This window comes from Notechis scutatus, chromosome 2 (assembly GCF_049901735.1).
Source record: "Notechis scutatus isolate UNSWTSFEM ecotype Mainland chromosome 2, rNotScu1.2, whole genome shotgun sequence".
Taxonomy (NCBI): domain Eukaryota; kingdom Metazoa; phylum Chordata; class Lepidosauria; order Squamata; family Elapidae; genus Notechis; species Notechis scutatus.
The window spans coordinates 53,835,272-53,856,936 of NC_142010.1; the positions used below are offsets into that span (position 1 = coordinate 53,835,272).

The 21,665-nt window shown below is 36.1% G+C and overlaps 1 protein-coding gene and 1 long non-coding RNA gene across 5 annotated transcripts in view; one reads left to right on the forward strand and one right to left on the reverse strand.

Moving 5' to 3' along the window:
* The window catches only part of LOC148132022 (uncharacterized), a 110,069-nt gene extending 98,943 nt beyond the window's left edge, over positions 1–11,126 (reverse strand). The window contains exon 1 of the long non-coding RNA XR_015747511.1: positions 11,067–11,126. This is a non-coding gene — a long non-coding RNA (uncharacterized LOC148132022). The remainder of the gene's footprint in view (positions 1–11,066) is intronic.
* Positions 1–21,665, forward strand: part of ERC2 (ELKS/RAB6-interacting/CAST family member 2) — a 664,972-nt gene that overhangs the window by 101,401 nt on the left and 541,906 nt on the right. The gene's annotated exons all lie outside the window — the stretch shown is intronic.

Genomic DNA, 21,665 nt, shown 5'->3' on the forward strand with positions numbered 1-21,665 from the left:
TTAAAAATGTGGGTTTTAGGGAAATTATATAGTTGCCAGCTTTAATGGAGCAAAAGCTTACTAAGATTTAATCAGATGTGATAGTGAAGAAGAGATGCCAAAAGAAGGTAACTCCTAGCTACTGGAATTCTGTCTCAGCTGTTCAAGCTGCATTTCATGCCAAAGCAAAAGATGAACAAGAAGCTTTCAGGCAAATATAGCACATTTCATTCCTTGTGTTACACAGAGGTGGGCCAATACTTCTATCAGTCTTTTTCTAGTTTTGGGGCCATTTTTATTCAGTTTTACCCTTTGCAGCTTATTACTAAAGCTTGATTGGATGTGAATCTATATAAGTGATCTCAGACAATGTATAATGAAGTCACTATGGATTGGACCTTTATTTATTTCTTTTTCTCTGTTTATGTCAGCTAACGAGGAGACATTGAAATGCATGTATATGGGAGAGTAAGATTTTATCTGAATACAACCGTCAATTTTGCATACCTGTTAGGAAATTGCAATAAAAATATTAGATTTACTATTAAAGTTTCCAGTTGTCTTCACAATGCTTTTTTAGTAGCTTTAATAGGATTCCTCTGTGATTAAGCTGTGTGATAAAACATGGAATAAGCAAAGGAAACATTTAAAATCTTCCTTTATTCAGAGCAAAAAGTGATTGCAAGGCATGAGGCCCATTTTGATGCTTCTAAATAAATGCATGTAGTTGAATTTCTTGATGTGCAGACTGTGCAGAAGAATGAAGTAAAATGGAATGTTTTTTGTTTAGGAAATACTTATTCCTTTTCATGAAGACAGATAGGTGCAGAAATTGTCTCCAAATGTAGTCACTGAAGGTAGTTTTTGTGGTCCCTGCATAAATTTTAATAGTGAAAGCATTCTTGTTCGAATGGCAGCTTTCCTTACTACAGTTTTCATTGCAAGATATTTTTATACTGCCTGATTATGAGCAAAGGTTATTTACAAATGCCTTGTGTTATTGTGCTTTCTATAAGTTAAAGAGAGGCATAATTAATAATATGCATTATATGCATTATAAAAGGCATACTTAATGATATGAGCCAGTAGTGTACTGCAGTCGCCAAAAAAGACAATGCAGTCCTAGGCTGCATTAACAGAGGGATAGAATCAAGATCACATGAAGTAATGCCACTTTATAATGCCTACACTTGGAATACTGCATCCTGTTTTGGTGTAAATGATGTAAAAAAGATGTTGAGACTCTAGAAAGAGTACAAGAAGAGGAACAAAGATGATTAGGGGACTGGAGACTAAAACATACAAAGAATGATTGTTGGGGAAAAAATGATGACTAGGGGTGACATGATAGCAGTGTTCCAATATCTAAGGAGCTGCCACAAAGAAGATGGAGTCAACCTATTTTCAAAACACCTGAAGGCAGGACAAGAAGCAATGGGAGGAAATTAATCAAGGAGAAAATCAATCTAGAATTAGGGAGAAATTTCCCTGCAGAACAATAGCTCAGGGGAATGACTTACCTCAAGAAGTTGTGGATGCTCCAACACTGGAAGTTTGTAAGAAGAAATTGGACAACCATTTGTCTGAAATGGTATAGGGTTTCCTGCCTGAGCAGGGGGTTGGACTAGAAGACCTCCAAGGTCCCTTCCAACTCTGTTATTCTGTTATTTTGGATGCACTCAAGTATTTAACTTTTTTCTAAATGAGTAGAACATGTTTAGTTCTTTGAAAATAAAATGACAAAAGAACAAGCAAAGTTTACACATAATTAGCAATGGGCTATTTCAAACCAGGATTTCCAAACTTTCTCTTATAGCTCAATAGATCCAAATAGAATTAGATTTGGAATAACCAGAAACTGGAGCATTTGTAGTCTTATAATCTATGTAAAATCTCTTTACAAAGTTTACACTAACTGTATAATTTACGGAGAAAAATGTGTCAACACCTGGACAGTAATTTCTTTCACTCTTCTTAAAATAATTTACTTTCCAAGTCTTCAGACAATTCAGAGAATAGGCAAAACCCTTTGTAAAGTTCTGGTTGTTACTGAACACCTTGCATCTGTTCCAGATATATTTACAAGTAATCCTCATTTAACATTGGCTTGCTCAGAGACTGTCCAAAGTTACAATGGTACTGAACAGGGCATACTTATGACTGGTCCTTTTGGTTGTGGCTGTTACACTGTTACAGCATCCCCAAGGTCACTTAATCATGATCTGAGCATTCAGCAAGTTGTTTGCAATGATGATGCCACAGTGTTCTGCAATCCCACAACTGCCATTTCCCTGCCAGCTTCTGACAAGCAAAGTCAATGGGGAGCTGGCAGGAGGTTGCATATGTTGAAGGTGTGAATGAACTGTGTCTGTTCACCAAACAATGACCACTAGGACTGCCAGCTCTGTGGTTGTAAGCTGATGCAGTGATGTGATACCACACATTATGACTGTATCACTTAGCAATAGGGTCCTCGCCCCAATTACCCTTGGCAAGCATAGATTATTAGTAAAGAGAAAATATAGGCAGAAGAACCTACATTGGTTTTAAATTGTGTAAATTAAAATTTATTTACTTATTTTACTAAATAAATGACTGGATGGTTCACAAAGAAAAACACAGTATCTAAAATTGCACTTTGAGGAACTTGTAAAATTTTGTATTTGGGTAACATTTGTGATTAAAGGCAATTTTTTCAATGTTTATAACAATTTTTGTATTTGTTTTTTTAAACTGCTTTAACAGAATTTGGGGATGTCATTTATGAGTTGAATAGATGACATTGTAATGCCCCCCATAGCAAACTGTTCTCAGAAGTCAGCACTGCCAATATACATAAATTTGGAGGCTACAGTGTTTTGGGAAAGGTGCTCTCAAATAAAGTTTAAAATCACTTCATAAATAACATTGTACTTGTACATAGGCAGTGTATTAATCATGCTGTTTCAACTTTATATTGGAACCAGTACAGGCCTATACTTCACCTCAGATTTCCATATTTGTGTATAGCAAATTATATTTTATAACTATATTTTATAGTTATTATAGTTAATAATATCAAAATACATTTAATTAATTTTCCTGTTTCAGAATGAAGGATTCCTGACTTTTACTTTCAATTCTTTTGTGATCATGTGGAAATCTAGCACAGATGCTTATTATTACTCTTTCTTAAATGTAGTGACCTCACATGCTTTTCTCTAAGCACCTTAAGGATTTTTTTTTAAAAAAATATTATTACTACTGTTAAAATCTTGCTTTTAGTTGATAAATCTCTAATAAAGTGTAAAGTTCCACTAAGTATTTTATGTATACATATACTCTCACAAACTGAGTGTACATTTAATGCATTTTCCCTAAAAGCAGAATATGATGTCAACATTACGTGCAGTTTTTAACCCAAGCTTCTATCAAAGTTGTTTTGTTAAACTGAAAAATAGGGTGGTGATGTATGTAAGTGTATAATTATACAAGCACACGTTTCAAATGCTGGACAACTTAAACCAGAAAAAACTTTGCTTCTCTCTCTGCAAATAACCAACTGAAAGGACGGGGACTGATAATAGAACTTGAACTGCTGACATGAATTATTTATGGCAAAGTTTTTAGAACTTATTCACAGAGTAACATTTCTTCTGTAAAACAGATGCTTTGCAGACATTTGTGTTTATTGTAAATGCCTTTCATTGGAGCCAGTTATAATTTACTAAGGAAACCTTTTATCAACCCCAAGCATTTCTTTCTCCATCCCTTTGAGAAGTTAGTTATACAGATTAGCAACCACTCCAACACCAGCCTCTTTATTAGGTCCATTTTGACTTCTTTTAGACAAGCTCACAAACTGTGAATTGTGCTTGAATATATGCAGATATGATATAAATATAACTGCATGAGCTCAGTATGTGGGTATGTAACATTTCTCTCTTTGTGTATATTATGTGTTCGTGCATGCTATGAATACCAACCTATCAAAAAGGCGATTGTATTTTATTAAAATTCTGTGTATAAATTAAAATACAATATTTTGAACCGAATTCATAGGTGTGGAGGAGGAAGCTTTCATAATCTTGGCACAGACCCCAGACTGGAAAATATAGATTCACTCCAATTATATTCCTGAAAACAGTAATTATATTTAAGGCTGGCTGAAGGCATTTTTGCTGCCTCAAGCACTACCACGGCCAAAATATTAGGCCCAAAGGCAGGGCAGGTTTTTTTTTTTTTTTTGCTACCTGAAGCACAGCATGTCACCAGTGCTTTTCTCTGGACTTTTTATGGTAATTTACTTACAAATAAGTAAATTAAACAACTGAAAATGTACTGTGCCTTTATAACAAATGGGGGATGGGGGTAGGTCTAATATGGAAAATAACAGCCAATAGTCTTCATCAGGGGTGGGATATGACAGGGTTAACTAACGGTTCGGGATTTACGAGCTTCCTTGCAGGCTGCGAGCCGCGTGCCTGTAAATCGTCATCAGCAGCTGCCTGCAGAGAAGCAGTCTTTGAAACAGCCCTCTTTTCTTGCTTTTCCAACTGCAGCTGTGCCTCGTTTGGCAGCTGAAGTTGAAAAATCAGGAAATAAAGGTCATGTAAGAGCCCATGTGGGCGGGTGGGCAAAAGCATCAGCAGACATAGAACTGGTTCTGTGTCTGCTGCTCTTCAGAGTTACCGGTTCTACAGAGGTGGACAGAACCGGTAGAAACCCACCCCTGGTCTTCATATATACACTGCCTTAATTTTCTGACCAGCTACATAAAGACAAGTTATTAGCATTCCCTCCCCTCCCGCATATAATTTTCTTCTATTCATCTTTTTTAATTACATGAAATTAAAACTAATTAAAGGTTTAACCTATGTTATTTAAACCCATGTCAAAAGGTGCCAGGAAAGTGGGTGCAAAAAAAAGAAAAAGAAAAAAGGAGACAAGGCCAGAATGGATCTGCTGGCTGTGTGGGATGTTTATCACAGCATTTTAACTTAAATAATGAAGGCAAGTGGGGCTCAATTCTTCCCCAGCAGAAGATGAAACTCATCCCATGCATTCATGCTGTCCCCGGGGGCATAGCATTCTTAGACAACAGCTAAAAACCACCATTCCCTGTCTTCCAAATCCAAATCCAGTGATTTATAATGACATTATGTCCAGTCTGAGAAGAGCGTATATAATGACATTATGTCCAGTCTGAGAAGAGCGTATGTGGCTGCATTAACTATGCCAACGAAGTTGCCGCTGCCCCAACTGGACTCTAACAAGGCTGGCAAATGGTTCTGTGTTTATAAGCAGAGGTCTCCAAACTTAGCAGCTTTAAGACTTGTGGACTTCCACTCGCAGAATTCTCCAGTCAGCCACAAGTCTTAAAGTTGCCAAGTTTGAGGACCCCTGGTTTATAGCTTTACTGCAGGCCAGTTTAAGGACAGCAGTTGGGGGTATTTCTCATCTTTATCAGATCAAATAAACTTATCATTGTCCTGGGTGGGCTTTGGCATATCTGGGCAGTTGGCTGAGAAGAAGGGATGGTCACTTTTAAAGTTGCTGAAGTGACAGCTCACTGGTACAGAGGTGCTGTGCTCTGGTAACCTATCACTTGGACTATTTCTGTAAGACTAGCAACTCCTATCAAAACTGCACAGCTGACAGCTGACAGTTGTTTGGGTGGAGAAGCCTTCACTTCTGCTTCATTTTTGTTCCATCTTTGATCCATAGGCTTGGTAGCCATACTGTTTTTGGATGTGGGTTTGCTAGTCTTTCTGTTACTGAGTGGAATGGGAAACCCGTCAGGTTTCTTGCCAATTTCATTCCAGCTCCTCAAAATGGCACTCTCCAAGTAATAAAAACAGCAGGAAGCCATGGCTGTGCTAAATTCATTGTTGGCAGAGCCAATCTCCCTTTCCTAGTTTAAATTGATTTTCTACGCAAGAAAATATTTACAGTATATTTTTACATAGAAAGGAAGCATTCCTATGCAAAGGCATCTGTTGACTTTGGGCTAGTACAAGGAGATGGAGATGTTATGTTATGCCAGTTGCACCCATTCATGGACTGAGGGACCCTGTACATGGTCAATCACACCATGGTCTCTTCCTGATTGGATTGTTGCAATGCAGTCTACATGGGGCAGCCCCTGAAAACCACCTGGAAGTTTTACTTGATCCAGAATACTGTGGCATGGATAGTTATGGATGCAGTTCCTTAAGCACCTATAATATGGCCACTCTGAGAGATGCACTGGCTCCCAAAAGGCTGCCAAATATGATTTTAAGATGCTGGTTATGATCTCTGAAGCCTTACATGTTATAGACTGGGTTACTGGAGGGTCTGTCTTTTCCCAAGAAAATCTCTCCACCTGATATGTTCCCTTTCCAGGTTTGTCACTGCCGTGACACCCCTGGCTTAGAGAATGCTGTAAAGCACTATGAAGCGGTATATAAATCTAAGCGCTATTGCTATTGCTATCTTATGCAGCCAGCTTTTCAATAAGATTAGTAATACATTTTATTGGCCTTATAAATTATTACACTGCAGTGTGCTGGCCACCTTGGTAGCAATAGAAAAGCTGAAATGTACTTAAGTAAAAGAAAAAGATTAAAACTACCAATAGTGATAAACTTATTTAAACATAAATATACATAATGGGAATGATTTACTAGCATGGCGGTGGAGAGACGATTGGGGTGTGAATTATTTGCACTGTTTTTTTTCATCTGTACTTCTAGAAATGGGGCTTTCATTATAGAGGCACCCCAATTGCTGCCAGGGAGGAATATATTGATGAAGAATCAATCAATGGGGTGTTCTGGAAAGAGATCTGTTTATTTTGAATCCACTAGATCCAAAGTCATTCTATTACTATAGTTAATTTAATATGGGCCACTCAACCATACCAGCCATGGATCAGGCAGAGTTAATTTATCCCATATTGCTAACGTGGGAAGGGAGGGTGCAATTTAGTAATATCAGGATTTTCATATTGCACATTTTTGGCCTTGGCCAGCACGAAGTGGTAATGTTGGAATGTGCAAGAAGATATGCCAACATTATATTTCCCCAGTCCCATAATAATTTGCTCTATATTAGGATTAGGAACATAGCCTAAAGGTGTGTCATTACCATTTACCATTCTAGATTTAGCAGCTTATGTGACTGTTTTTCTTCTCCTTCCACAAATATCTTTTTTCCTTTTCTGTTTATTTTTTCTGTCTTAATTATAAGAGGAGCAGCAACAGCCTCTTGAAGATTTGGATCAGGAAATAACTGGTTGGTGAAAAAATAAATTCATCATGAAACATTTAATACATTCACGTAGACATATATAAACAGATGGTATGACTTGGGTTGTATTTCAAGACACGGATTTGCCTTTTAGGGTCCTCCCAGTAGCTTGGATTATGGTTTTAAATCAATTAAAATTCATCTTTTCTTACCCAGTGGATGTCCAGTGAGCCTTTTTTACTTCCTCAGAGGCAAAGGTTAAATTGATCTAAGTGTAAATAATCATGCATAGGGCAGCTGATAGTCTTGGCAAAGCTGCAGTTATGTAGTTTCGCTAGATGGCACTATTGAATGAGGATTGTAAGACTTCATCTTTTCCGCAACTGAGTAAGTCACAGTTCCTCAAACCTTTGTAATACATGATTTCTACTACTTCTGGAATGATAAACTAATGGGTGATTTTGAATCGGGACATGGTTAAAATTTGATCACTGTTTGCAAAAGTCCCCCCTCTTTCCCCCCTCCATTATTTTTTTAGAACTTATCTATCCTCTCTACAGGGAACATTTAATCAGATTTTAGGATTTTAGGAAAAATGAAATTGCTACATGAAATTGAACCATCTAAATTAAAAATAAAGTTGCCTCATAATAAATCTGTGTCGTTCTGTTGCAGCAGATGAGTGTGGAATACAAACCTCCTTTCCTGTGTATGTATATTGCTTGCAGCCTTAAGGGAGTAGTTGAAAAAAAAAAAGAATGTATGACAAATGTTCAAAGTTGAGCAGATACATTTTGTGAAATCAGAATGTTCCAAAGTTATTTTTCTGTATGCAGTTAAAATTGCAGTATCAGTGCTATAAAACCAGACCAGATGGCTCGTAAGTAGAGCTCCAGAACCCTGGAAAAGCCTCACGTTACCTGATTGGCTCCAAAAATAAGCTTGTGCAGATGTATCACTGAAGCCTAGTAATATTTTATTTTAATGAAATGCCTCATAACCTTACCTGCTGTATAGTATTTTTATTTTAAGGATGATTAATCTGAATTAAACTTTAACATAACTATAGTTAATTGAACAGAAGGGTTTTTTTCTGAGTTTAGTTTGGCAGACTCAGTAGTACTTCAGTGGAAATAATAGTAAGTTAGTTCATTTATTTACAAATAATTTACCAATCACAGCAAATATTACAAATTATTGAAATAATTTTTTAAAACAGGAGTTCTAAAACCTTTTCTTTTCAACCTCATTTTGACTTTTGTTGTGGATATATATATATATAAATAATCAGCCAAGCATCAGTCTCCCAAGTACATTAAACAGGAAACACAACAAGATGAACTAATTCCACTTTATTGTAAGGCTACATTAACAGACTCTTGCAAGTCTGAAAGTACAAAGAGTTTCTTTTTAGTGCCTGATAATTTAGGGCAGAAACCTTTCTAAGTTTCTTTCTCTGCCCGTTACTCAATGGTTGGCTCCTCCCCCTTTTGTCTGATAGTTTCTTAGAGGCATCTTCCAAAGTTGTTGTCATATTCCATTACAACAGGGCAAATATCATGCTTAATTTGATTTAATTTATGGTTACTTTTAGTTACAATTAACTATAATTTACTCTTTATCTTGTTCTGTCAGATTAAAAATTATGACTTGTAACAACTTTGGAGAGCCCACATCTAAGGTTTGGGCGATTCCTATTCTGCTCTACTTATTTAAAGGGAATAACATGAAAGTTTAACAGGCCTTTAAAGGTTGCAATGATTAAGAGTTGTTGTTTTTTTTAGTAAAAATTTTATTTGGGTTTTCACAAAACATAATACAAGTAAAATTTCTTTTTTGAGAATAGTATGGTCCTGGGTTATCACTTCTCCATACAGACACAAATTCAATTTCATATTCATCTTTGTGTTCTATTCCATATCTTATTACTATTTTAACATTTTCTCAATAATTTTTCCCTTCCCTTAGTTTTCTCAATCTTACTTTTAATTATCTCATTCCTTTCTAAATTCAATTATATATATCTTTTTCTAAGTTTCAATACCTTTCTAGTCATTATATTTATACTTTTGTCTGTCCTGTTTCAATTTCATATTTTCTTTTCTCATTAAACAAAATTTTCCCCTTTAGTTACTAATTGGAGTATGACACCTTTGTATCTTTTAATTTTTATCCATTCAACTCTTATTTAAACTTCAATTTATGCCTTTACAATTATAACATTCAATATAACACATAACTTCCAGTCGAATTCTGCTTGGTACATTCTTAAAATACGCACTAAGTTCTTAAAGAGAAAATATATACATAACAATAACAAATAAAATACTTATTCTATTCCAATTCAGCTCTATCATTAATGTTAGTTATAATCTTTGACATCTTTAACATTTCTTTTCAATAGGGTATCATACTTCTAGGAACACTTATAATATTTCCATATTTTTTTCATGTTTCTTTCATATTCCTCTTCACTTAAATTTTTATAACACATTTATAATAATTAAAATGTTCCCCTCCTTTCTTAATTTCATTCTCTCATTCTCTTTATTTCATTTATTTTTTAAACATACCATTACATTACAATGAGTATTTTATCTATCATTTTAATCACACGTTTGATATTTTCAAAGTTAATTTCTATTTCTAATATAACAATACTGTCTTATGTACCCTTGCAGAATCCCTCTTTCAATTAAGTTTTCACCCATTATATCTGTGTCTTCTAAATAGGCTTAATCCTTGTACATTTTCCCTGTTTCTCTATGTCCTGTTTCTGTCCTTTATAATTTCTTTTCCTTTCCCTCTTCCCCCTCTTCTTCTCCCTTCCCTTTTTGACTCCTTCTCTCTCTAATTCTGATTCTCTCTTCTGTAATCCTCTCTTCTGTTTCTTCCTAACGTTATAATTACTTTTCAAACTATTCTTTTTTTGGGTTGTTTTTTCAGATCTTAAATTTTCCACTCTCTTTCCCCACTTTCCTTTCTTTTCCCCACATAGAAATACTTGGTCATTGAAGGTGACGTCTTCTTTATCCTGCCCTTCTTGTTCTACAGGCATTTCTTGTTGTTTCTCATAGTTCAGGATCTCCATTTCTAAAAATTGAAATACAAAGCCAAAAGAATCTCTTCCTTCTTGTGCATCTTCTTTCTGTTTTTTAAGTTCCATTCTCAATTCTTCCAAGAGTGATACCATTTTAAAAACTTTTAAACAACCACCTGATTAATTTTAGTCCTTTAGATCCAATAGCCCCAAATCCAAAAATCACCAAGTAATCCAAATAATCCAAAGCTGTTTCTTCTTGCTTCCCCCCCCCACCACTTTCTATTCCTGGGGTTCTCTTATCTTGTTACAAAGGTTCAGTTAAAATGTATCTTTTAGGAATCTTGTTAAAGTTTCACTGTTAATTCCTTTCACTTCCAGGTGGTCTCCTCCATTTTTCCAGATTCCATCCTTTTGTTTTTTTCCTTCTTTTAAAAGTTTTTGAGAATCCAGAAATCTTTATTATCCCTTTGACATTTTATTTTCAGCTTAAATATCTGTTAATGTCAAAGTGGATTTTTGCCAGTTTCTTGCTTAATATAGGGAAGAATATAGGGAAGAAAAGAAAAAAACCCCAAATCCTTTCCCTTCCCTCTCTCATTCACCGCTTCAAAGTCTTCTTTGGGAACAATGTTGTTCTTTATAATTCAAATTCCAGGGTACCTGGTATTGTTGCTTTTTCAGTTCGACCTGGTCAGCCAAAACTTTCTCTTCTTATCTTCCTCCTGCACATTCTTTTACGGTCGAGTTCTTCTTTGAGGTGGCCATTTCTGACCACTGCTGCAACTGCCTTCGGGAAAGGGAGTAATGGCCAGCTGGGGAGGAGAGATGCGACTCTCCTTGACCCTGCTGGCAGTCTCCCCCCTCTTCACCACCTCTACAGGGTGGCTTAGCCCCACAACCAGCCAGCTCGGGGTGCTCCAGTGTCGAGTACAGATCGAAACTGCGCACAGTTGCAGATTTCAGTCTGTCGCTGAAGAAGCTCAAACCAGAAGTCCAAGAGTTGGTTTCTTGTTTGCCTGATGGCACTTTCTAGTGGTCAATGAGAACAGTTATTATATAATAATCAAATGGATAGTAGAATTCCATGAATATTGGTGAAACAGAAATATTATTTTTTAAACAGAATAAAAAGATGAATTAATTAAAAACATTGGACCAATATTAGATGATGTGAGAAGAATTACTACAAAATCATATTTAATCATTTTGTTTTTAAATATGTGATTTTCTTCTTCAGGTATTTTTATTTTATTTATTTATTTATTTATTTATTTATTTATTTATTTATTTATTTATTTATTTATTTTTGTCAATTGCTTATAAGATAATAGGTATAAGTAAAAACATAGTTATGAATACATGGATACATATAAGAAAAAAAAATAAAAAAATAAAATAAACAATAAGACAGGGCCGGTAGGCATGTTGGTGCGCTTATGTATGCCCCCTACAGACCTCTTAGGAAAGGGGTGAGGTCAATAGTAGACAGTCTAAGGTTAAAGTTTTTGGGGTTTGGGGAAGAAACCACAGAGTCAGGTAGACTATTCCAGACATTGACCACTCTGTTGCTGAAGTCGTATTTTCTGCAATCAAGTTTGGTGCGATTAACCTTGAGTTTGTATCTGTTGTTTGCTCTTGCGTTGTTATGGTTGAAGCTGAAGTATTCATTGACAGGTAGGACATTGCAATGTATGATTTTATATACTATACTTAGATCGGACCAAAGACGGTTTAGTTCAAGGTTTTCTAGGTCTAGAATTTTGAGTCTGGTGGCATAAGGTAAGTAGAGGAGTGGAGAACTCTTCTTGTGAAATATTTCTGGACTTTCTCAACTGTGTTAATATCAGATACGTAATGTGGGTTCCAGACTGATGAGCTGTACTTGAGTATTGGTCTAGCAAATGTTTTGTATGCTCTAGTTATTAGTGTAATATTACCAGAGAAAAAGCTACATAAGATTAGGTTAACAACTTAATGCCTTTTTGGCTATGTAGTTATAGTGGGTTCTAGCACTTAGATCATTAGAGATGAGTACTCCAAGATCCTTGACAGAGTTTGGATCATCAACAAGGTCTTGACTATTCAGCCTGTATTTTATTTTCTGATTTTTTTTTTGCCAATATGTAGGATAGAGCATTTATTTGTTGAGATTTGAAGTTTCCATTTGTTTGACCATTCTGATACATAGTCAAGGTCTTTTTGAAGGATAGCAGTAATGTCTATCGTGTTGAATAGCTTTACATCATCCACGAAGAGAACGCAGTTGCTCTTGATATGATCACAGAGGTCATTTATGTAGAGTATGAAAAGAGTTGGTCCTAGAACACTGCCTTGGTACACACCACTGTTGACAGGTACAGAATTTGATAGGACGCTGCCAATTTTGACCATTTGTTGTCTGTTTGACAGGAATGCTTCTATCTAGTTATGCAGGTGTCCGGAGATACCATAAGATTTTAGTTTTCGGAGTAGTTTGTTGTGTACCACTGAATCAAAGGCTTTACAGAAGTCTATGTAGATTGCATCTATTGCTTTGCCCTGATTGAGTTGTGTAGTCCATATGTTTTTGCAGTGTAAGAGTTGTAGATTACATGATAGTTTTTTTTCCTGAAACCAAATTGTTTATTGGAGAGTAGGTTGTTTGTTTCTAAGTGGAGAATGATGGATTGGTTAATAATTGATTCCATGACCTTAGAGGTGACGCAGCATAAAGAGATTGGTCTGTAATTTTCAACTAGGCTGGGGTCCCCCTTTTTGAAGATGGGGATGACTGTGGCTTGTGACCATGGTTTTGGCAAGGAGCTGGTCTTGAAAGATTTTTCAAAGATTATGCTTAGAGGTTCGGCTATGGCAGTGGATAGCTTTTTATTAGTATTTTTATTTTTATTTAATAGATAGAGATGGTTTTAGATTGCGTAGTGCTTTTTCAACATTGTCTTCTGTAAAATCAATATGTATTAGATCATTGTAATTGTCTGTGGTTCGACTAGGAAATACTGGGCATGATCCATTGCTGTTTACAAATACTGAGCCAAAGAATGTGTTAAAGAGGTTGGCTTTAATAGTGTTGTTGCTGCAGTCTTTACCATTTGGTTCTTTTAGGGGTGGGATGGACCTTGAGTTTTTTAGTTTGTTGTTTACAAAATTGTAGAAAGTGCAGGTGGAATTTGTGCGTAGAAGGTTTTCTTGTTTAATGTGATAATTGATGCATTCAGTCTTTATCTGGTGGCATAAATTTTTGTATCGGCTTTTGAAGTTGGCAACGTGACCAGATTTGTTTTTCTGCCAAAGGGATTTCTTTTTGGATTGAAGCTTCCGTATTGTTATGGGTAATTTGTTTTTTCTGGTTTTGGGAGTTGTTAATGGTACATATAGTTTGATGACTCTTTTGACTTCAAGTAAAAATATGTTGTAATGGTCTTCTACAGTATTTCATTCAGTGAATAGAAATTGCCAATGAAGGGATGAGAGATAGTTGTTTATAAGATCATAGTTGCCTTTTTTGAATTTATAATTGGGGATTCCGTCATTGTGATGATTTTTGTGTGGATGTATGTTGAGACAAAAGTCAATCATGTTGTGGTCACTGTTGGAAAATTTGCATTTAATTTGCATTCCATAAATTGAATTCAAACTATTGCAGAAGATGAGATCGAGGCAGTTGTTAAGTCTAGTGTTGTTGGTTACTAGTTGTTCTAGTCCCAGATTTGTTACTGCATTGTAGAAGGTTGCATGTGTGGGGTCAGTTGTATTTAGTCTTCTTACAGCAATAAGGTATATAATCCTCGTGATGATTTCACACTTGTGCACAAATTGGAATACATATCTAATCATCTTAGAATCTGATACTCGATAGAGGAAATAAGGAATTAGGTCCTTTCTAGAAAGAGAACTGCAATATAATTTAATGTGTGTAAGAAAGGGGGCTATAAGCAGTACAGTTGTACAGCAAGAAGTAGACATGAAACTTGTAGGGAATTTTTAGGATAATGGAAACATAGATAGCATTAGAAAATGAAGAGCATTTAAACCTTCTCTAGGACTGTGGATTATCAGAGCTAATTGGCACAAGAGATAGGTAAGGCCAATAATTTCAGTTTGTTAACTGATTTTAAAATAATGAATGGCATCTTATTACTTCAAACCTAATGAAGTAAATAATAAAGAATGGCTAATGCTGCTGACCAGAGCAGTAACAATCAGCAGAGTCACAATTTCAGAAGAAAAACCAGGATCACTATAAAATTGTGCAAATAAAACCTGGTGAAAATGAAGAAATGTAAAGAATTGTAAAAGAATGCATCTAAAAGTCTGCCCTAAACTTTCAAACCAACTGGTATAAAACAATCTAGATCTTAACCTAGGATTTTCAGCACCTCAACTGTATTAGCCTGTTCCTCTAAAATGTGAGGGTGCGATATAATGTGTGTTTGTTTGGAGGACAGAAAAACTTTATAGAATCATTGAAGCATAGTATTGGAAGGGACTTTGGAGGTCTTCTAGTCCAATTCCCTGCCCAAGTCAGGAGTCTTCATACCATCTGGGACAAATGGTTGTCCAATCTTTTCTTGAAAACTTCCAGTGATGGCACATCCACAACTCTGAAGAGCCATGCTGTTCCATTGCTTAATAGTTCTCCTTGATCCAACATTCCTCCTTATTTCCAGGTTAGATGTCATTCTGAAGAGTTCAACTCATTGCTTCTTGTCCTGTCCACGGGTGCTGTGGAGAATAAACTGATGCCCTCTTTCTGTGGTAGCCTTTCAAGTACTGCAAAACTTTCCACTAATCCCCTTAGCTGTCCTTCATAGGATCTAGCCTCCATTGTCAACCTTGTTGCTCTTCTCTGCACTCTTTCTAGGGCCTCAGCACCTTTTTTGTATTGTGGTGACCAGAACTGGACAAAGTTTTCCAAATGTGGCCTCACATCTCTGTTGATGCATCCCAAGACTACGTTGCTATTTTGGCAGATGCAGCACACAGCTGACTCATATTTAAACAATAGTCCACCAGGACACCTAGATCCCTCTCATAGGCACTATTGTTGAGTCAGGTACCACCTTGCATGTACTTTACCTTTCTCATCACTGAACTGCATCTTGTTGGCTAGGGCCCAATGCTCAAGTCTGTCAAGATCCTTCTGAATCTTGAGTTTATCTTCCATAGGGTAAGCATTTCCCCCTATATATGTGTCATTTGCAAACTTGATGTGTGCCCCTTCAATCCTCACATCTAGATCATTTATGAAGATGTTCAAAAGAACTGGGCCCTTTGTGGAATCTTTCCATATACTTTCTGCCTTATTTCTCTAAGCATAGATGTAGATTCATTAAGGACCACACAATGAGTGTGTATATTTCATGGTTATTGCCTGATATATTCTTCATATTCTGGCAAGAAATTACTTTGTAAGATCAGGTACTTAATGCACTTTTTTGTAGACCATTAGAATTCAGCACATCAATGCTTGCAGTTTTTAAAAACTATATTCCAATAACCTAGTTCAAGTTACTTTCCCATGTATTTCAGACCTAAATAAATTGTATTTTTTCTTTTCTTTGAAAAATCTTTAGCAGATTTAGGAAATAGAATGTTGTAGGTCTAAAAGTTTGTTGGCATCTAAAATGGTTAATGTTCCCATAGTGATCTGTATTCATTTACACTGCAAACTGCTTTTGGGAATAAACTGCTCTCTTGGAATAAAATGAACTGGAACTACTTTAAAACAAAACAAAAATCCAGAATCCCTTCCCCTCCAGCCACATTGTTTTTGATGTACTTATTTCGGGCTGTTGGATAAAACCTCTAGATAGGCATTTGCAGAATTTAAACTGAAAGACGAAATAATTTTGTTAGAAACGTATGATTTCTACATGTCGTGACACTAATGGGATGGAATATATGCAAAAAGTATACAGAATTGGGGTTTTGCATTTTTGTGATGTAAAGCCAGCCTAGGTCATGTTGTTACAAGGTAGCATAGACTTGAGAACAAATGAGCCAGATAAGAAACCAAACTGCCAGTTTGGCTCTTAGCTTTCAACATAAAGGTTTCTTGTCCTGATTGCTGCATATTCAAATATGTTTGGCAATATTTGTAAAAAACACTCCTTTACTATACTTAGCATTTACAGTACTGGACTTTGTCTTTAATACAGGAAGCCCCTCCGGGATTCTGTAATGTGCTAAAAAAGATCTTGTCTAAAACTCATGAAAATAAATAACATCTAAATCTGGTTTGAATAAATGACCAAAATGAACAAAAACCTTTTTTGTGTACTTAGTTTATATGTTCAGTTTATGTGTATGTTTATATATGTGTACATACTGGCATCCCCATAGCTATAGGGTGACATATATTATAAATCCTACAGTCATGCACCAAGGAGCTACTTTGGTCATAGATCTTTCTCGTTGTTTGAGAGAGCGGGATTACTTTTCCAACAATATATTTTCAAATCTTTCTTTCTTTCTTTCTTTCTTTCTTTCTTTCTTTCTTTCTTTCTTTCTTTCTTTCTTTCTTTCTTTCTTTCTTTCTTTCTTTCTTTCTTTCTTTCTTTCTTTCTTTCTTTCTTTCTTTCTTTCTTTCTTTCTTTCTTTCTTTCTCTCTTTCTCTCTCTTCCTTCCTTCCTTCCTTCCTTCCTTCCTTCCTTCCTTCCTTCCTTGCCTGCCTGCCTGCCTGCCTGCCTGCCTGCCTGCCTTGCCTTGCCTTGCCTTGCCTTGCCTTGCTTGCCTTGCCTTGCCTTGCCTTCTTACAGAAAATTGATCATATCATTGAGCAGCTTCCAATGGGTTTTATGTTTTATGTTGAAATTGAAAATGGCCCAAACTAAAGGGAGGAGGAAATTGGAGTGACCTTGAGTTGGTGTATATTTGCAAGAAGCAAACTTAGTTCATTTGTAGATAAATGCAGAGCCAGCAGGCAGATATGTTAAATTAAATTGTGGAAAAACAGATCATTTTTAAAAAGTGTTTGATAGATTTTCTACATTCTTTTAAACATACTGCTTGGTAATAGGAGAATGTACAATCTAGTTTCAGTCACTCTGGTTTTGTATCAAAAGCACAATGTAGACATTTTGGTAAAATTGATGTTTTAAAAAATGACATATGAAAAGAGCAAGGAAGATGCCATTTACACGGCGAGCCATGCTGCTAAGCATAATTGTACTTCTTTGTGTAGCAGATCTACATGGAAAAACTGCCAACCTAACAGTTCAAAACCATGTAAATATGTAGAAAAATAGGGACCACTTTGGTGGGAAAGTAACAGTGTTCCGTGCACCTTTGGTGTTTAGTCATGCTGGCCACATGATCATGGAGACATCTTCGGACAGTGCTGGCTCTTCGGCTTTGTAACGGAGATGAACACCACCCCCTAGACTCAGAAACGACTAGCATGTATGTTCGAGCGGAACCTTTACTTTTTTAATGGTAAGCACAAGCTGAGAAACTTGGAAAGTGATTGGTATATCATCATATCCATCAATCTTCAAGTATTATATCTAGAAATTACATGTAACATTTCAGAGCTGTTCTGATCTAGTATAGCAGAACGTACTGAGCTAGATGAACAAAGTCTATGTTGATTTGAGAGAAGCCCTGGTATGGAAAAAGGCTGCTCTAACCCTTGGTTATATAGTGGTGCATGACAGCAGTGGGTAGGCTGGTTGTTGGGGCAGCTAGGTAAACAGATGACCCAAATATGGTCATAAATACAGGGGGCCAAAATGGGTCCAAATTGTGTTCATGTATCTCTGGGGGCGGCATTGCAATAGTGAAACTTTGAGCACTTGTCCTGAATCCCTTTTCTTAATGTGATCATAATTTTGGAACAGTCTCTGAATGAATAGACATTAAATAGGGACTACTTGTAACTAATATATTAACTGCCTCTAACTGCTTGCATTTAGAAGATAGGATTTAAGAAACAACTGAAAGTCAATAAAGGAGAAAAATGGAGATTTTTTTTAAAGTATTGAGCAACTAGAACTTAGAGTTCCTAAGAATGGAGAAGTTTTGGAGATGATAAGCAGAGAAAAAAAAAGTAAGAATAGAAATGGAAATACATTTATAGTTTCGGCAGTAAATTGAAAAAATGGCCATGCTAAATTTTGTTCCTCTTTGACAAGAATCGTTTAAAGTTTCTGGGTTGAGAGGAATGCTATGGCCCTACTTCAAAAGTTAAATTAAATGTATATTTAATTGACATTAATTTGATCAAATAATAAATATATTTTATTATAGTTGGTGATCAATGTTAACTGCAGTTCTAAGGCAAATCAGATAAAGTAAAACATAAAATAAAGACATAAAAACATCACAGAACTAATGTAAAAAGTTACTGAAATAATTAAACAAATTATCAAATGATTAAAAATCAGTGAAGCTGACACAGTTATTGCCTGTTCACATGTTAATAGTTCACTTCTATCATGTTAACATTTAGTGATGACATTAAAAACCTTTAGGATTATACTTGTGATTTTTCTGGGGGGTGGGGGGGTAGGTATATATAGAACTGGAACTTTAAGTATTATGTTACTGCAATTGAAATATAATATTCACAGCATGTAAAAATTACTACAGCCCAATGTTTAAATAGATTAAATTGTGACATAAAATCACATTTTGCAGTCTTTTCTTCTTGCAAAGAAAAAGTGAGTTCAAAGGCCAAGAATTAATAGATCTTTTTAAAGCCAGCATTTACTATCTGGTATGCAAGTGATCGTCATAAAATATATTATGATGCTTTTGGCAATGGCACAAACTCAAGAGATCGGAAGGTCTTCATAAATTGACAATTTGTAGATTTGGGGATATAATTAAATAGAAGCATTAACAACTTTAATCCTTGACATATTTGCAATATCATGGTTCATCATTGTAAGAATACTCAGCTGAAGCACCTATTAATAGACATGACTACATCTCTATTATCATTCCTTTAAATTTATTTCATCTTCAGCATAACAAGAACAGCACCTAACCTTCTCTGAATATCCATTGAGGAATACAATGTTTTGACTGATCAATTTTGATCTGTAGAATTTCTGTTGTGTGTGTACTCATTCAGGTATAAAATTATTGCAAGAGGTATATTCCTTTCAAATATGTAGATAGAAAGAGAGTTCCTTGGAGAAAATACCGTCTAAAGACTAGGATTGTACAATCTGGTAAATCAAGATTGTGGGAGGAAAAGTTATCTAGATTTTATTAGCATAACAAAATAGCCAAATGGGGAAGGCAAATGCTAGTATTACATTTATCTCTTTAATAGCAGCCCTCATAAAAATACCAAACAGGACTGAACTTTCAACTATTTATCTTTAGAACAGGAAGCTTTATTAGCTTAATTCTCTCACATTATGTTGCTATTAAAAGCTGAGAGGAGAGATACCCACCTTTCACAAACCTCTGGCTCTTTCATTTACTATCTCTACCATCTTTTCCCTCTTCTCCTTCCTTCCTTCCTTCCTTCCTTCCTTCCTTCCTTCCTTCCTTCCTTCCTTCCTTCCTTCCTTCCTTTATTGCAACACCAATGGCCACAATGTCCTCTTTCCCCGAAGCTTACTACTTCTGATGCCTTTGCTTTTAAATGTTTTCCATTATTTTATTATGCTTTTACCTGGATTTTGTATTGGCAGTGGTGCAATTCATAGACTATTTCTGCCTTTCTACTAAAAAGTTCATTACCCAAAGGATTGCCCATTCCTTAGCTACATATTCTCCAGAATAACTTTATCTTCAATTCATAAAACTATAATATGAACAGTCTGTTTCTTAAGAGATTCCCAAAACAAATGGGATAGATGTACAATTCTTTAATATGAGATTATTTATCCAGTTGTAGCTTGAGAATTGCATGGGTGCCAATTAAAATCCAGGTAAAAGCATAATAAAATTCTCAAGCATTATTTAAAATCCTGATCATAAGGATATCAAGAAATTTCCATTTCATTTGAATGGCACAAGAAATCCATTGGATTGATGGGAAGCATTGTGATATAAAGTATATTTGCCACAGGTATGTATGTCCGTGTGTATTTTGTGTGTGTGTGTGTGTGTGTGTGTGTGTGTGTGTGTGTGTTTAAAATCAAGGAAACGTGTATTGTCTTTTATACTTTTCCTCCTCCCCAATACCTCCTGGGATAGAAACTCCTCTGAGGGAATAAAACTGCTTGCTTAGTTTGTTTATGAGTATCATTGGAGGATTATAGTTGCAGTTTGACATTAGAACAAAATGTCAAAATAGTCTCTCCCTGGGTTGATAATTTTCAGAATAACGGGAGCAGTGGATTTTCTGGATTAGGATAGAATAGAATAGAGCTAGGTGGAACCTTGGAGGTCTTCTAGTCCAACTCTCCAGAAGACCTTATATCATTTCAGGCAAGTGGTTGTCCAGTCTCTTCTTAAAAACCTCAAGTGATGAAACACCTACAGCAGTGGTTCTCAACCTTCCTAATGCTGCGATCCTTTAATCCAGTTCCTCATGTTGTGGTGACCCCCAACGGATAGAGGAGTGGTGTCTTGGTCCCTAAGACCCCAAAGGCTGTAGGAACTGCTGACCTACAGCTTCTGAAGGCAAGCTGTTCCACTGGTTGATTGTTCTCACTGTTAGGAAGTTTTTTTTCCCTTCATTCCAGGTTGCTTCTCTTCTTGATTAGTTTCTGTCCATTGTTTTTTGTCCTACCTTCTGATGCTTTAGTGTTGGAAGAAATATCCTCCTGGGTTCAGTTCCAAGTGGGGAAGAAAGATACTGGAAACATGGTGACTGCTTGGAAAGTTGGTGGGCAGGACCACATGCTTTGGAGCTCCAAAGTGAAAATGACGACCACATACTTCAAGATGTTGGGTGAAGGAAAAGAAGGGGCAAGATGCAGAGAGACCCTTAGTTTTATACCCTCTGTTGGGCCACACCTTAGTATTTCCTGTTCCTGTATAAGAAATTTATCCCATTGGCTGTCAGACTCCCAGGGGCGGGGGGGGTCTTAGCTAACTTTGTCTGAACCACATGGCTTTACCTGAGAGCTGGCCTGATGCAATCTTCCTAGGCCATGTGATGAAAGGGATAGACGGCTTTATTATATAGAATACTCTGGCCCATGCCTTAATGGCCCACCCATTAACAAAGGTGGGGGTGAGCTTCTGCTTCTCAGATTAGTTTCTGCTTCTGAGATTCTACTTCTCTTTTAGGGGAAATATTCTGCCTTTTTAATATATCTTAAAATATTTCATTTTTCTAGGAGGGGGGTGGGTTGTAACTTCCAACATTAGAAAATAAGTTGACCCCCTCCTCTTTGTAGCATACCCTCAAATACCTGAATATTGCTCTCATGTCACCTCTAGTCCTTCGTTTCTCTAGCCTAGCCAAACCCAAGTCCTGAAACTGTTCTTCATATGTTTTACTTTCCAAGCCTTTAATCATCTT